The sequence below is a fragment of the Bufo gargarizans genome, chromosome 11 (genome assembly GCF_014858855.1).
Source record: "Bufo gargarizans isolate SCDJY-AF-19 chromosome 11, ASM1485885v1, whole genome shotgun sequence".
Taxonomy (NCBI): Eukaryota; Metazoa; Chordata; class Amphibia; order Anura; family Bufonidae; genus Bufo; species Bufo gargarizans.
In genome coordinates this window covers 88,478,516-88,492,328 of record NC_058090.1, presented here as the reverse complement: position 1 = coordinate 88,492,328, position 13,813 = coordinate 88,478,516, and positions in this window count along the sequence as shown.

Here is a 13,813-nt window from a genome sequence, read left to right as displayed (position 1 = left end):
TTTTTTTTTTTACGGATCCGATATAACAATGTTTGTCCTTGTCCACAAAACGGACAAGAATAGGACATGTTCTATTTTTTTTTCAGAACAAACTTGCGGACGTACGGACACGGAATGCACACAAAGTCATTTAGGTTTTTTTGCGGACCCATTGAAGTGAATGGTGCATACGGGCTGCAAAAAAAACAGAATGGACATGGAAAGAAAATACGGTTGTGTGCATGAGCCCTTATAAATCAAAATGCCCTCATGAGTACAGGTCATAACGTTTCCCAAAAAGTAGCAGCCGTAATGCTCCTGCAGTACAACCGTCATTGCCCCCAATATAAGCCATTCTATGGTATACCCCCTGCTTATGTGCTGTTCAGTCACTGAATTGCAGGTTACGCAATTAAGCAGCCAACAGAGGGCGCTCACATGTAACTCTCTGCTCCTGTCCTGATCACCGTGATCAGTGCAGAAGAGTGGAGCTGCTGTCAAGCAGCAGGATGCAGCTGTCTCAGACGGTTTTTGACAGTCATATCTCTATGTATGATTGGCATAATTACTACTGCCGATCAAGTTGAGGGTTTAACCTGCACCGCCATAGACAAAGGAGGCAGCTGTGCCCTAGATTGCCCATCCTCCCTGCTCCATTTCCTGAACCTGTGGTGCACTTTCACTAATATATTATGGAATAACATAGCAATTTAGTGGGGGCTTTCTGACGATTACCTTGCAGGGCTATGGAAATTTCAGATCCACCAGCAGAATGCTGGATATAATTTATGGCAGTCTGTATTCCGTCTATGGGTCAGCAGGCACAGCCTGTTTTACATTTCCAGGATTTTCATATTGATGGCCTTTCTTCTGGATAGGTCATCAATATAAGAAAGATGGGATTCGTAATTGTAGCTCCACTTGTGTCACTTACCGGTACATGTTGGGAGGCATCACAAGAACCCTTGTGTAGGCATCTTCACCTGTTCGTAACATCTGGAATTCCTATGTGCCTGTAACACATTAACTGTTTGAGAAGGCCCTGGTGCTCACAAGAACCTCCTCGCAGCCTACAAAGAAGAGGGCTGTACATTGCATAGTGGTTGTGTTTTGTATTGCAGCCCAGAGCGATTTACTTGAGCCCCACAAAAGCCAAGTCACCAATGAACATTCACATAGCGTCGCACCCTCTTCATACAGCTGATTGAAAGACGTGCCGGGAGTTAGACCTTTGCCGATCTCATATTGATGACCTATCCTGAGGATGGGTCATCAATATGAAAATCCCAGAAAACCTCTTTAATAATGCAGGATATGCAACACGATTTCCCAGGACTGGTCTCCTTAGGACACCCACACTCATAGGTTCTCATAAATGACTATGAAAGTATCTTCTGGAGACAGAAAAGCAGAGCCTCATAGTGATCTAAGTTCGGTACAGTAGAACTGCGGTGGCCATGTGGCCCTATCACAACCCTCTGGCCCTGACCTTACTACCAGTATAATTATCATATTGGTTATGTCTACGTTAAGAACTCATTGACTCTTTTCAGGAGCAGTAATTGTAGCTCCACTTGTGTCACTTACATGTTGGGAGACATCACAAGAACCCTTGTGTAGGCATCTTCACCTGTTCGTACCATTTGGAATTCCTATGTGCCTGTAACACATTAATAGGATAACTGAGCTGTGACCAGGTCCCCACCTGGAAATATTCAGTTGTCTATATTCTTCTCAGTACATCAGCAGCATTTATGATTCTTAAAGGGCAACAGTCAGTAGAAACAACCCTATTGAACTAGGCATACTGTCTGTAGGGCTGACCCTGCTGATTAAAATTATACCTGTCTTGTGAAAATCGGTGTCAGTGTTCCTGAGAAAAAAGACTTTTATCCTTTACCCATATAAGGGCTTTAGTGCATTGAGGGGCGGAGTTTAGACTCTCATGCTCCTCAGCTTTCCAGTGCTGACCACGCCCCTTGGCGCACTGAAGTCCTCATTTGCATACAGAAGAAAAGTCTTATTTCTCGTGAACGCCACCACTGATTTTGACAAGATAGGTATCATTTTAATCAGCAGAATCAGCCCTACCAGGCAGTATGCCTAGTTTAATAGGGTTGATCTTTCTGTTGGGTGCTCTTTAATATGACACCAGCAATGCCTTTAATCTATAGCATGATTTAATTGATATTCAGGTCCTGAATTAATGGGGTGACCCGACTTTAGTGATACTATCCATCATTCCTTTTGTTTGTTGCTATGTAATGTATGATTTTGTTTGTATTTGAACTCTCTGATTGTAAAGCGCTGTGAAATTTGCTGGCGCTATATAAATCAAGATTATCATTAATATTATATTATATGCATGCCCTTGTCCATGAATTCTGGTTTTTCTTCTTCTGAATGCTCTTATTCTGTATTGCATTCTTTGTCTGATGGAAAATATGATTCATTCTCCCCATCTCGCAAGAAAAATGACTGACCTCAGGGAAGGGTGAAGAACGCGTGTTACCATAATCCATCATCAAACTTATTTGAATAATTGTTGGACCTAGAATATATTTAGATGATTTTACTGAACAGAAAGAGCAATGTCAGGCAGCTGGTATACAGATGCAGCAAATGTTAACCTAACACATACATTAAACTTTAACTTGACTTTTTCAATGGGTGCTTTCATGTTGTGTCTGTGGCAACTGGGTATTTAACAAGTTAACATTTGCTATGTCTGTAATGGGCGGAAAAAACGTTAAATTGTACAGAACTGAGATGGATTTAGTGGGACATACACATGGAGACATTTAATATGGTAATACAAAATTGGGGCTAATATGCAGGGTGTGCATTTCAGAGGGTTATGTGTGGGGCACATGGTATGAGGGAGGGACAATGCACAATTTTTGGCAATTTAGGAAAAATAGCATTTATGACTTAATCTCTGAGGTCTGTTGTAATGTGCCACCATTGCCATAGCAAGCTTTCGAGAAGACATCAGGGAGATTCTAAAACGTGAAGGATAAAACGTGAAATTTATTTAAAGGGAGTCATCAACTTCAGTCATGTCAAGCTGTTAATACCACGTTGTAGCTCACACACACAGATAACACATGGTACCTTTTTTTGCCACTTCTGAAGCTGCAATGGTCCAAAAATGAAGTTTACACCATATGCAAATGGGGTTTGCAAGTGCCTTCAAGACACAACCCAACCTACAGCATTAGAGCTCATGCAAAAAAACGTTGTGTTACATCCCTTTTTCATCAGTTTTTTTTTTTTCCGGATCAATTGTAATTGTTCGCGAAACGGACAAGAATTAGGACATGTTCTATTTTTTTGCAGAATGGACTTGCGGACAAATAAATACAGAATGCACACGGAGTCATTTCCATTATTTTTTTGCGCAAAAAAACTGATGGACACGGACACAAAATACATTTGTGTGCATGAGCCCTTACAGTGTGAATTACAAATGCATAAGTACAATAGTTATAGAAGTGCCAAAGACCTCCTTTATCATACCGCCAAAGGAATACAGACCCTTGGACAAATAAAGACCCCAGACCAGACCCCCTAATTAACCACAGACCCCAGACTGTAAAAGTAATACTGAATGAAATCCAGTCTCACTAAATAAATACAGACCCCAAACCGAACTCTCTAAAAAGAGACTACAGAGCAGATGCTCAAAGTAATACAGACCCCAGACCAGGTCCCCTAATCGAATACAGACCCCATACCAGGCTGTTAATGTAATACCGAACCAAGACCAGTCCCCCTAAAAAATACAGACCCTAGACATGATCCTCTAATTGCAGACTGCAGAGCAGACCCCCAAAGTAATACAGACTCCTGACAAGACCCCCTAATCAAATACAGACCAGGCTGTTAATGCAATACCAAACCAAGTTCAGTCCCCCTAAACAAATACAGACACTAGACATTACCCGCTAAATACAGACTGCAGAGCAGACCCCCAAAGTGGTACGGACCCAGACCAGACCCCTAGTCAAATACAGACCCCAAACAAGACTGTTTATGTAATACCAAACCAAGTCCCGTCCCCCTTATCAAATACAGACCCCAGACCATCAAAACAAATGCAGACCAAAGACCGGAATCTCTAAATACAGACTGAAGAGCAATCCACCAAAGTAATACAGGCCTCAGACCAGAAACCCCCTAAACTAGTGTTGGGCAACTAGTGGCTTGAGAGCCACATGTGGTTCTGGATCCGCTGCATGTATCTGTCCAGATACTATTGTGCACTAGTGGCACCATTACTAGAGATTGATACCTGGGTCAAAACTGGGGTGGGATTCAAATTTTTAGCAAGCAACCTATTCTATGGGAAACAGCATACATGGACATCACTAAGCATATATATATATACAAAGTCATGCCAGAAAAGGAAAGGGGTTACCCAAAACTATTCCCACAACAGTAGGCTCTATACATTCCAGTAGGTCAATATTCTGTCAGCACGTGCTGATGTCACTTCCAGGGGTAATCGGGAAACCTGTATTGTGGGTAGGTACCTCTTCGTGGCTAAGATTTTCTTGCACTTGGAGGCACCATATTCACATACATAATACAGTTGACCGAGGAAGGTCTAGATCAGAATTGTCACAAACTGACTTGTGGCATCCTATGACAGCACTATGTTTCAAGTCACTGAGCTCTTCAGTAAGGCCAATACTACTACCGATAATGGTCCATGACAATTGTTTGGCTGTGTGCTTGATTCTATGCATCTATTTGCAATGGATGGGGCTAAAACACCTGAATTCAATAGGTGGGGTGGGGGTGTCCACATTCTTCTAGTCATTTTATGTATGTATTTGATATATAGTACTTGGCACAAAGTATAGTTCATTAGCACACAGCATGTCCTAGCATCTGGAGAAAGCTTCAACATTTCTGATAAACTCATCAAATCTTACTAATCTTGTAAAAGCATGTCTTCTGGAACAGAGGTTAGAACATACCGTTCTCATATATGTACTAAACATATAGCAATGCAGTGAGACCAGTAGGAAAACTTTTTGTCACGAGGGTGTCAAGAGCCACGTCTGACTCCGTTATACCCGGGGTCAGGAAGTCGCAGCGGGTGGCTGTGCGCTCTATGTCTAAAGATCACGGTGTTTCTTAGTGTTTGTTTTCTGTGTTTGCCTTGCTATCCTTTTTGTCTCACTCAGGGATCCGTAGCTTCTCCTCCTCAGCTGTTTCTTGTCTGCCACTCCCAAACTCCTTATATTCTCCTCTCACACTTCTCTTGTTGCCAGTTATAGAGCTTCCTGCCTGGACATCTATACTGACCCACTGGAGCTGTGAATCCTGGTTGTTGTTCCAGAGTGCTACCCTCCGGATCCCTGTTGGGCTTTTGTTGTCTCCTGTTGTTGCCCACCTGGGATTATATGTTTAGTTTGTATTGTCTGTCCTCCCCTTGGTGTTTTCCTTTAGAGCTAATGGTGCGGACTAGTGTTCCCACCGCCCTGTTCACTATCTAGGGCTCATCCTAGGGAAAGCCAGGGTTTTAGGCACGTGATCGGCGTACGGGTGAGGAACCCGTCTAGGGACGACAGGGCAGCCAGGTGCCAGACGCAAGGTGAGTCAGGGGTCACCACCTTCCCTCTCACTAGGGCAGGGCCTCCCTCTTTTCCTCCCTCCGTGTCACGTATGTGACAGTTACGCCGATCGTGATATTATAACTGGCCCTTATTTTTTGAGAGAAAAAAAAAAAAATATATATATATATATATATATTTAATTTTTTTTTCTCTACTTAGAATCCAATATGGATCCTATTGCTGCTTTGGCAAAACAGCTTCAAGGCCTGTCTTTGGAGGTGGCAGGATTGAAGGCGTCTGTCCTCCAACAGCAGCAGCAAATGCAGCAGACCGTAAGCCCAGCGGTTGCTATGGGTAACCAGGTTGTTACAGAACCCAAGGTTGTTCTTCCTGACAGATTTTCTGGGGGAAGGGACAAATTTGTGTTGTTCCGTGAGGCCTGCAAATTATATTTTAAGCTGCGCCCTTACTCCTCAGGTAATGAAGAACAGCGGGTGGGGATTGTTATTTCCCTGCTTCAGGGGGACCCGCAATCCTGGGCGTTCTCGTTACCCCCTGGTTCCCAGGCTCTCCGGTCAGTGGAGGGATTTTTTGGGGCTTTGGGTCTCATATATGATGACCCTGACCGTGTCGCCCTGGCTGAGTCGAAGTTACGGAGACTCCTACAGGGAGATCGGCCAGCAGAGGAATATTGCTCAGAGTTCCGCAGGTGGGCTACGGATACTCAGTGGAACGACCCGGCTCTCAGGAGTCAGTTCTGCTCTGGGTTATCTGAAAGGGTTAAGGATGCGCTGGCGCTGTATGAGACCCCCCTTTCCCTTGATGCTGTTATGTCCCTCTCTATCAGGATAGATAGACGTCTTAGGGAGAGATCGAAAATTCCTGAGCAATTGGTAACCTCTCCCAAGCAGCAGTTAGTCTGTACTGACTTAGATGAGCCTATGCAGCTAGGAGGAACTTCTCGTCAGGTCCGTCCTCCTGAGGTTCGCCGTAGGTGGGGGGCTTGTTTTTTCTGTGGGGGGAAGGGTCATTTCATTAATGTCTGTCCCTCCTTTCCCAAAAACAAAAGACCGTCGGAAAACTACTAACCCCAGGCTGTGCGGAGGATGTCAGCCGGGGGGTATACGTTTCCTCCATACGAACATCTCAATTTGTGTTGCCAGCGGTTATTGTTTTTGGTGTTAAGACGGAGTCTATTTCTTTTTTTCTAGACAGTGGAGCAGGGGTAAATTTGATAGATGCCCATTTTGCCCGCACTATGGGTTTGTCTCTCTGTATGTTACAGAGACCTATTCCCATATTCGCTATTGACTCTGCTCCTCTGTCTCAGAGAAACCTCACTCACATTGTCCATAACTTACACCTTCGGGTAGGGGACCACCATAAGGAGCGTCTTTCATGTTACGTTCTGGAGGGCCTTCCCTCTCCTGTGGTATTGGGTCTTCCCTGGTTGGTAGCGCACAATCCAGTGGTGGATTGGCAGGCCAGGGAGATATTGGAGTGGAGTAAGCATTGCAGAGAGAATTGCTTAAATAACAATTGCTTAATCGCCTCCATAGCTTCCCTACCTACATTTATTTCGGACTTTGAGGACGTTTTTTCTGAAAAGGGTTGTCAGAAGCTACCACCTCATCGTCCTTATGATTGCCCGGTTAACCTGATTCCCGGTGCAAAATTACCCAAGTCCAGGTTGTATAATCTTTCGGGTCCCGAGAGACAAGCCATGAAAGATTATATCTCCGAGAGTCTGGCCAAGGGACACATCAGACCCTCTTCTTCACCCGTGGCTGCAGGGTTTTTCTTTGTTAAAAAGAAAGATGGGGGCCTGCGTCCTTGCCTAGATTTCCGTGAGCTAAACCGGATAACCGTCCGAGACCCATACCCTCTTCCTCTCATTCCTGACCTTTTTAATCAGATTGCGGGTGCTAGGTGGTTCTCCAAACTTGATCTTTGGGGGGCCTACAATCTGATTCGTATCAAGGAAGGGGATGAGTGGAAGACAGCTTTTAACACCCCTGAGGGGCATTACGAAAATTTAGTCATGCCTTTCGGTCTGACCAATGCCCCTGCTGTCTTCCAACATTTCGTTAATGATATTTTTAGTCATCTCATCGGCAGGTTTGTAGTCATATACCTAGATGATATCTTAATTTATTTGGCTGATCTGAAAACACATGAAGTACATGTCAGGCAAGTACTGCAGGTCCTACGGACGAATAAATTATATGCGAAAATTGAAAAATGTGTCTTCGCCGTTCAGGAAATACAGTTCCTGGGATATCTATTATCTGCTTCAGGTTTCCGTATGGATCCTGGGAAGGTCCAGGCAATTTTAGATTGGGATCTTCCTGAGAACCTTAAAGCTCTACAACGGTTTTTGGGTTTCGCAAATTTCTACAGAAAGTTTATTAAAAATTATTCAGTGATCGTTAAACCCCTTACTGACATGACTAGGAAGGGGACTGATTTTTCTAAATGGTCTGACGCCGCTAAAATTGCATTTTCCTCTCTAAAAGAGAGATTTACCTCGGCACCTGTTCTAATTCAACCTGATGTCTCCCAGCCTTTTATTGTTGAAGTTGATGCGTCGGAGGTGGGAGTGGGGGCTGTATTGTCTCAGGGTCCGTCTCCTGGCAAATGGCGTCCTTGCGCTTTCTTTTCCAAAAAATTATCTGCAGCAGAAAAGAACTATGATATTGGAAATAGGGAACTGTTGGCGATTAAACTGGCGTTTGAAGAGTGGCGTCACTTCTTAGAGGGAGCAATCCACCCCGTCACGGTAATTACGGATCACAAAAACCTTCTGTACCTAGAATCGGCTAAGCGTCTCACCCCTAGACAAGCTAGGTGGTCGCTATTCTTTACCAGATTTAACTTTGTAATCACCTATCGTCCTGGGGCAAAAAATACCAAGGCAGACGCATTGTCTCGTAGTTTCCCTGGAGGGGGTAATGTTAGTGATCCGGTACCTATTCTACAAAGAGGAGTGGTTGTCTCTGCTGTACACTCTGTTCTAGAGGGAAAGGTGTTAGAGGCCCAGGGGGACGCCCCGGCCTCTTGCCCCTCAGAGAAATTGTTTGTACCGTTAAACCTGCGTCTTGAGTTATTGAAGGAACATCATAATTCGGCACTTGCTGGGCACCCGGGTAGTAAAGCAACCTTGGAGCTATTGTCTCGTCGTTTTTGGTGGCCAAGGTTGCGTCAGGATGTAATAGATTTCGTGTCTACTTGTGCACGCGCAAAAGTCTCTCATACACGTCCAGCAGGGTCTTTATTGCCACTTTTCATCCCCAATAGACCATGGACACATCTATCAATGGATTTCATCACTGACTTACCTTTGTCTGCGGGTAAAACAGTTATCTTGGTAGTAGTAGACAGGTTTAGCAAGATGGTACACTTTATTGCATTACCCGCACTACCTAATGCGAAGACTCTTGCTCAGGTGTTTATCAGTGAAATCGTGAAGCTTCACGGGGTCCCTTCCGATGTGGTTTCGGATCGGGGAACCCAGTTTATTTCTAAGTTTTGGAAAGCTTTTTGTACCCGTTTAGGGGTACACTTATCCTTTTCCCCAGCTTTCCATCCTCAGTCGAATGGACAGACTGAGCGTACCAACCAAAACCTAGAAACATATTTAAGGTGTTTTGCGTCTGAAAACCAAGAGGTGTGGTCATCATATTTACCGTTAGCCGAGTTTGCCATAAATAATCGCCGTCAGGAATCCACTGGCAAGTCACCATTTCTTGGTGCATACGGTTTTCATCCCCAATTTTGTACTTTCAAAGAGGGGGTGTCTTCTGGGGTTCCCGAAGAGGAACGGTTTTCTTCATCTCTTTCATCGGTATGGCAGAAGGTACAAGCTAACTTGAAAAATATGAGTGGTAAATACAAATGCATGGCCGATAAGAAACGGTCGCCAGGTCCGGACCTAGGAGTGAATGACTATGTGTGGTTGTCTACTAGGAATATTAAGTTGAAGGTTCCCTCTTGGAAACTGGGTCCTAGGTTCATTGGTCCTTATAAAATTGTAGCCGTCATTAACCCTGTGGCTTTTCGCCTGGAGCTACCTCAGACTTTTAAGATCCATAACGTCTTCCATAAGTCGTTGCTCAAGAAGTATGTTTCACCTCTAGAACCATCACCGCTGCCACCTCCTCCTGTTGTTGTGGATGGTAATCTGGAGTTTCAAATATCCAGAATTGTTGATTCTCGTCGGGTCCGCCGCTCTCTTCAGTATCTGATGCATTGGAGGGGTTACGGTCCCGAGGAAAGAATGTGGGTTCCAGCGTCAGAGGTAAACGCCAACAGGTTGATTCAGGCTTTCCATGTCTCTCATCCGGAGAGACCTGGTCCTGAGTGTCCGGAGGCCCCTCGTGAAAGGGGGGGTACTGTCACGAGGGTGTCAAGAGCCACGTCTGACTCCGTTATACCCGGGGTCAGGAAGTCGCAGCGGGTGGCTGCGCGCTCTATGTCTAAAGATCACGGTGTTTCTTAGTGTTTGTTTTCTGTGTTTTCCTTACTATCCTTTTTGTCTCACTCAGGGATCCGTAGCTTCTCCTCCTCAGCTGTTTCTTGTCTGCCACTCCCAAACTCCTTATATTCTCCTCTCACACTTCTCTTGTTGCCAGTTATAGAGCTTCCTGCCTGGACATCTATACTGACCCACTGGAGCTGTGAATCCTGGTTGTTGTTCCAGAGTGCTACCCTCCGGATCCCTGTTGGGCTTTTGTTGTCTCCTGTTGTTGCCCACCTGGGATTATATGTTTAGTCTGTATTGTCTGTCCTCCCCTTGGTGTTTTCCTTTAGAGCTAGTGGTGCGGACTAGTGTTCCCACCGCCCTGTTCACTATCTAGGGCTCATCCTAGGGAAAGCCAGGGTTTTAGGCACGTGATCGGCGTACGGGTGAGGAACCCGTCTAGGGACGACAGGGCAGCCAGGTGCCAGACGCAAGGTGAGTCAGGGGTCACCACCTTCCCTCTCACTAGGGCAGGGCCTCCCTCTTTTCCTCCCTCCGTGTCACGTATGTGACAGTTACGCCGATCGTGATACTTTTGCTCATCATCTTCGGCAGAAGGTCCCCCCCGCCACGTGTAATGGATGAAGGCCACAAAAATGCAGATTAATGACTGTTCTTTGTTGCAAGGCCAGGTATGCATGGTATCAGAAGTGAACCTGAGCCATCACATTATAAATGAGGTCAGTATTATAGATAGCAAAGCATTCTTCGATACATACAACATACTATTCGTAGAGCATAGTAACAACTATTCTAAGCAAGATCTATCTAGAACTAGTGCCAGGTCCATTACTGCAGTGAAAGACATCCAATGGTGAAGTATTATAGGCCTAGTTTCTGGGAGGACGATTTGCAGCATGCCTAAAGAACTGGTCATCAATAGCAACAATTAGGGGGATTATTACCAGTTGGTTTCTCATTCTTCACATGCAAGTTTCTTGCGAGAATGTGGATCAAAGGCAAAACCCAAAACCCAAAATAAGTGTAATGCCTTGATTTTAATTGTTCATCCCAACCTCCATGAGTAGAACCAGCTAAAGCCCATATGCTCAGAATGCATACCACAGTAACCAGCGCAATCAATGATATTTCCATGAACCTATCATCGTCACTATATTTGGACTACAATCTGGTATCAGACTGGGGTTCCTTAGGCTCACCATAGAAAATTATTCTCAGGGCCCATCCCCTATATCATCAATTAAGTCATGGCGGTATAAAGGCAGAAAGGGTCACTGGTTGTAGGCTTGTCTGAAGAGGTGGGTTTTCAGGTTTCTTTTGAAGGATTCCACTGTAGGTGAGACTCTGATATGTTAAGGTAGCGAGTTCCAGAGTGTGGGGGAAGCACTGGAGAAATCTTGGAGACGATTGTGGGAAGAGGTGATAAGAGGAGAGGAGAGAAGGAGGTCTTGTGAGGATCGAGATTGCGTGTGGGGAAAGTAGCTCAGAGATGTAGGGAGGGACAGGTTGTGGACAGCCATGTATGTATTTGTTAGTATTTTGAACTGAATTTGCTGGGTAATGTGGAGCCAGTGAAGGGATTGGCAGAGGAGTAACAGGGTGAGAGGTGGATTAGTCGGGCAGCAGAGTTGAGGATAGATTGGAGGGGTGTGAGAGTGCTAGATGGAAGGCCACAGAGGAGGATGTTGCAGTAGTCTAGGCGGGAGATGATGAGGGCATGTACAAGGATTTTCGCTGACTCAAAGTTGAGGAAAGCGCGGATGCGGGAGATGTTTTTGAGTTGGAGGCGGCAGGTGGTGGAAAGGGCTTGTATGTGTGGTCGGAAGGAGAGGGCAGAATCCAAGGTCACTCCAAGGCAGTGGACTTGGTTGACTGGGGAGAGTGTGCAGCCATTGGTCATGATAGGTCTGTTCGGGGGGGGGGGGGGGTTGAGCAAGATGGGGTAAAGATGATGAATTCTGTTTTATCCATGTTAAGTTTTAGGAAGCGAGAGGAGAAAAAGGAGGATATGGAAGATAGGCATTGTGGGATTCTGGATAATAAGGTGTTGATGTCTGGACCAGAGGTAGATTTGTGTGTCCCAGGCCAAAAGTGTAGATAGAGAAGAGCAGGGGTCCTAGGACAGAGTCTTGCGGGACACCAACAGAGAGGGAATGAGACGAGGAGGTGGTGTGAGAGTGGGAGACGCTAAACGTCTGGTCTGTGAGGTATGATGTGATCCAGGAGAGGGCCAGGTCAGTGATGCCAAGAGATGAGAGAGTTTGCAACAGAAGGGAGTGGTTGACAGTGTCAAAGGCAGAGGGCAGATCAAGGAGAAGGAGGACAGAGTAATGTTTTTTGGTTTTGGCTAGTAGGTCATTGGTGACTTTAGTAAGGGCAGTCTAAGTTGAGTTGTGGGGTTGGAATCCAGATTGTAGCCGGTCAAAGGGAGAGCAGGAGGAGAGATGAGAGGACCGTTCAGAATGGACATGTTGCTCAAGTAGCTTTGAGGCATACGGAAGAAGTGATATGGGGCGATAACTGGACAAGGAAGATGGGTCAAGTGAAGGCTTTTTGAGGATAGGTGTAATCCATATCTTTTGTTTGAAGTATGTGGCAAAGCCCTCAGCTGAGATGAGAGGAGAGGGTGGAGGCGCTGGGGGACAGAGAAGGAAGTTAAAAGTGTTAAAAAGTTGTTTAGGGCTGTGGGACAGGGAAGATATGAGGGATAAGAAGTAGGCCTGTTTTGCATCAGCGACTGAAGATTTGAAAATGAGGAGAGATTGTTTGTATGTGGTGAAGTGATCGTTAGAGTGTGATTTCTTCCATCGCCGCCCAGCAACCCTGGAAGCTTGTCTGAGTTTTTTGATCAGGTTGGTGTGCCAGGGTTGTCTGTTGAGTTTTTGGGTTTTGTTGTGTGTGAGGGGGGCAACAATGTCCAGAGCTGTACTTATTGTGGTGTTAAACATAGGGATGAGCGAACTCGAACTGTATAGTTCGGGTTCGTACCGAATTTTGGGGTGTCCGTGACACGGACCCGAACCCGGACATTTTCGTAAAAGTCCGGGTTCGGGTTCGGTGTTCGTCGCTTTCTTCGCGCTTTTGTGACGCTTTCTTGGCGCTTTTTGAAAGGCTGCAAAGCAGCCAATCAACAAGCGTCATACTACTTGCCCCAAGAGGCCATCACAGCCATGCCTACTATTGGCATGGCTGTGATTGGCCAGAGCACCATGTGACCCAGCCTCTATTTAAGCTGGAGTCACATAGCGCCGCCCGTCACTCTGCTCTGATTAGCGTAGGGAGAGGTTGCGGCTGCGACAGTAGGGCGAGATTAGGCAGATTAACTCCTCCAAAGGACTTGATTAACTGATCGATCTGCAGCTGTGGATCATTGAGCTGCTGATCCTCAATTGCTCACTGTTTTTAGGCTGCCCAGACCGTTTGTCAGTCACATTTTTCTGGGGTGATCGGCGGCCATTTTGTGTCTTGTGGTGCGCCAGCACAAGCTGCGACCAAGTGCATTTAACCCTCAATGGTGTGGTTGTTTTTTGGCTAAAGCCTACATCAGGGTGAAGCTGTCACACCAAGTGCATTTAACCAGCAATAGTCTGTTCATTTTTTGGCCATATACAAAATCAGGGGCAAGCTGCGCCTGTCACCAAGTGCATTTAACCCTCAATGGTGTGGTTGTTTTTTGGCTAAAGCCTACATCAGGGTGAAGCTGTCACACCAAGTGCATTTAACCAGCAATAGTCTGTTTATTTTTTGGCCATATCCCAGTCTAATTCTGTCACTAAATCCATACCGG